This window comes from Amphiprion ocellaris, chromosome 6, assembly GCF_022539595.1.
Source record: "Amphiprion ocellaris isolate individual 3 ecotype Okinawa chromosome 6, ASM2253959v1, whole genome shotgun sequence".
NCBI lineage: Eukaryota > Metazoa > Chordata > Actinopteri > Pomacentridae > Amphiprion > Amphiprion ocellaris.
The window spans coordinates 11,190,634-11,194,995 of record NC_072771.1 but is presented as its reverse complement, the minus strand read 5'-3'; positions in this window follow the sequence as shown (position 1 = coordinate 11,194,995).

Below are 4,362 nucleotides of genomic sequence, written 5' to 3'. Positions count from 1 at the left end.
CACCTATCTTCAAACTTAGCCTTCATTATGATCTCCACTAGACACTTGTAAAGTTCCATGACTGTGATAGCAAAAGCCAGCCACAGGTAACATACAGCTTTCAAAATTGCCTTTGTGCTAATTCCTGCTACAGTAGGCGTCTCTAAGACTGCATTTTGTCATGATGACATACGACCAAACAATCAAATTCTAACCCTAATCTTGAAACCAAGGCCTCACATTCAATTGTGCCATTTAAACTTGTGGGGTGCTGCAGTTTCTGTTGGGCCCAGTATACAGACCTCACAAATATATAGATGACACACAAAGACAGACTCAAGAGCTGAAAACATTACCCATTACATTACTGCAGTTGGTAAATACTGAGCTCATTCTGGTTTGTTTGAAGTGCCCTGACATCACTTATGTTGCAAACTGGCACTCTAAAACTAAAACTGAAGTGAGTTGAGTTGGGTTTCTAAAAGTTGATCCTCATTTCAAGTGTATGAACACAGTTTTCCCCATGTTAAGGCAGTAGAGCACAACCGCCAGCTGCTGTAGACCCACCCTTCCAGCTGATCAAAACAAATATTTCCTAGGTTGTTTTCCTGTCAGAGCCAAAAGGTGTGTCCTGCTACTGCTGGTTGGTCACATGATGAGAAGGGTATGTCTGCAGAGCCGGAGGCTGCACCAAGACGGCTACACAGAGAGGGCTGCACACTTCCGGTCGCACATTTCGAGCATTTTTTATAAGTTACAGGAATAGATGGTCACTGTAGTGCACAACTTATGGTTTAAATGCAGAATTTACAGTTTTAAATTATGATTTCACTCAAAATATTCTTAGAATTTGAAAGATTTTTTCAAGGAGTATTCCACTTTCAATTTGGCCCTTGTAAGTTTGTCCACACAAAGTACTACTTCATATCCTACCTAAGATTTTAAAGGTTTAATTCACCCAAAGAGCAAATATTACAATATCATGACTGGGTTGCTGAGACTTGTGTTAAGCAACATGAAATACGTCTTTACTCATTTTGTTTCAAGCCATGCTTTTATTCTGAAGGAGCTGTGCACCGATACACGGAAGGGAAGTATTCTGTGAGTGCCGGGAATTTGTCGGTTGTCGTTTGATGAAGTTCCTAATAAAGATGCGGTGGTTATACCTGTTTCATGAAGAAGCCTGGAATTAATTCCTTAACTTGCATTTGTCAGGTAAAATAATAATGTAATCGTCTGTAATGGCCTTTGTGGTGTCGAGATCTCAAACAGCACAATCTGAAAGATTGGAAAGAGACAATACACACGGATAACTCTGGAGGCAGATTTTTTTTTCATACAGTACCATTAAACAAAAATAAAAATTAAGTACACAAACACACAAAGGTAAATTAGCTCTATGAGTCCTTGACCTGCATAAATATAAATGTTTGTAACGTGATAAAACAAACAGCCCTGTCGGTGCAGCCCTCTCCGTGCAGTCCTCTCGCTGCAGCCTCCGGCTCTGCAGATACATACTATAGACACAAGCTGTTTGGCTGAATTCTTTCACTGTGATTGGCTAACAGTCACAATGTGACACATTAGTGCCTGACGGTCAGCATGTTGGGAGGTTTCTTTTTCTTCAAGGCCACAGAACACTCATTAAGCTCAGTAGGACAGGGGATGGAGGGAAAACAGCCAAATTGTTTAAAGACTATACAGACATGTTTTTTGCTTTTTTTTTTTGTGCCGACATATCTGGAGCATTCATAATTAAATGATATCTTCAATGCTAAAATATAATTATTGTTGTTATCAACAATTTTTAAAATTTTAAAAAATTTAAATTTAATTTAAATTTAAATAGTAAATTTTAAAAAATTACTATTTCATTAAAAAGCAGTAAAAAATAGTAAATCACATTATTTTTTTGACTGAGATGCAAAATTACAGTTATTTACTTGCATTCCTATACATAAAAAAGTTTTAGTGGTTATATGTTATTCTTGATTAATTTCAGGCTTGAATTAAAGTACCTCTGATACTGGGTGGTTTTTAAGACAAAGACATATAGTGTTGTCACAGTGTGGTCAAGTATGCCTTGGACTAGATTGCAGAGACTTGTTTTTACAAAATGCTCCAAGGAAGAGGCCAAAAATGGAAGCTAACTGAAGCAGATGTGCGACATCTCAAGATCTGAAGTACTAGAGACAGAAGGAAGACCACTACTGATCTTCAGGCAGAGATTTATGCTAGATCAGAATCTGAGAAAGTCTCCAGAGTGTCCATAAGCAGACAGCTAAAGGAACAAGGCTTAAAGGGAAGAATAGCTGCTAAGAAGCCATTATTGAGGCCTGCAAACATCCAAAAACACCTATAATTTGCCAGGGAGAGCAAACACTGGACTGCAGATGACTGGAAGAAGGTACTCGGGAGTCCAAGGTTGAATTCTTCTGTCAGTATCGTGTTTATGTCCGCAGAAAAGCTGTAGAATGTTTTGATGCTAGATGCATTGCACTCACAGTGAAACACAGTAGAGATTCCATTATGGTATGGGGTTCCATTTGTGGAAACATCATGGGCAAATTAATTAAATTGATGATATCATGAACACGAAGGCCCTGTGATGGACTGGCAACCTATGCAGGGTGTCCCCTGCCTTTGCCCTGAGTCAGCTGGGACTGGCTCCAGCTCCCTCACGATCTTAATGAAGATTAGGCAGTGTAAAAATAATGGATGGATGGACGGATGAACAGGAAGGGACAGCATCATGGAATCCGTTCTGGACAGACATGACAGGTGGTCTAATTTGTTAAGCACTCTTCGTACATTTACTGAAATGGACACCATTTATACATTTGAATTGTCATTGCCCTGAAAATCACCAAATTTGGAGATACAGAATTTTTTCTTTTTTTATCCAACAGTGATGTAATTGCTGGATTGTATTTCGTTCAAAACAGACCTAAGATTTTAAAACTGTTGAGATATTGAAACTATGAACTGTTCACATTACACTAATCAGTGAAATACAATAAATTCTCTGTTTTTCAGCACATTTTGTACCACCAGGACACAACACAAACCAATTCCCAATGCACAAAAAATATGTGCACTCTCCCAAAAGCCTTCAAAAGATAAATTCATCTTTTGTATTCACGACAATCATTGAGGCTTTGGCACAGCCATCCTCAATTTTAATGTTGGATTGCGAAGCTGTCATATTTTTGGCACATTTTTAGTATACTTAATTTTCCAATTTTTCTAGAGGGACCACACAACATGGCAGCAAGTGTGTCATTAGGCCATATCACAATTACTTTTCTTTCTTTAACACAGAATATGACCTAGCTATCTGGGATTGATTATTTGGTTGCAAACTCAAATTCCATCTCAAGGGATTGTCTGCCCCTAGAGCTGCCTGGATAATTTCCAGATCACTTTGGTGAATTTTAGCCTTTAAACCAGGTCACTGTGACTAACTGTGACAGCTAAGTCTACAAAAACACATCATTCGGAGTTGTGTGATGATGATATTCAGTGTATAAAAACACTTTATGATTTAGTTTCTTTGTATTTTTCAGACATCGCTGCAGCTGACTTCAATGCAACAAACCCCAAATGCAGAACTCCGATCTGTGGTGTGGCAGAAGCATATCAACCTGATCTTCCAGCCGTCACTGCCAAATATGGGCATGCTGCTTCCTGCGGCCCCATATATTTCACTCTGCACTGCTGCTGCGCGCACGTGCGTGCTTGTGTGCGCAATGCTACACTATAAACAGAGGCGAACATGAACGTGCGTTCCTTACATAGCATCTAAAGCACGTCATGGCAGAAAGGTTTCTTCTCAAAACTCGGGGGCAAAGTAAAGAAATTAAAGCAGAGAACTCACTGTACGGACAGAGACGGCTTCCACTTCCAAAACAGCCACTGTGTTCTCAACGCTAGTGCACCATAAACAGCCTAAACGCCACTGAGATTTTGATTCGGCTGTTCACCAACGATGCCAACAGTATTTGTCCTTGTTTGTTTCTTTCAGTATTTGTTCAGCCTGAGTAATCCTAATGTAAACTACTTGACAGTATATGCGCTCAGTTGTCCTGAATGATGGTGAGTGGGGTGGAGGTCTTTCTCGCTTAATTTCAAATTCAACAATGCTATGATGCCACAAAGGAGAAAAGAAGCTGGTGTGTCACATGCATCACATTGGGATCCATTGGAAACACATTTAACTAATAGGCTGAGTTCACGTTCTCTCTCTCTCTCTCTCTCTCTCTCTCCGTCTCTCTCTCTCTCTCTCTCTCTCTCTTTTAGACAAATAAACAATTATCATGTCTAGTCTATTCTTGGAGCATCAGAGTTCATCTTTGGACACTTACTTTTGAACCGACAGCGTCA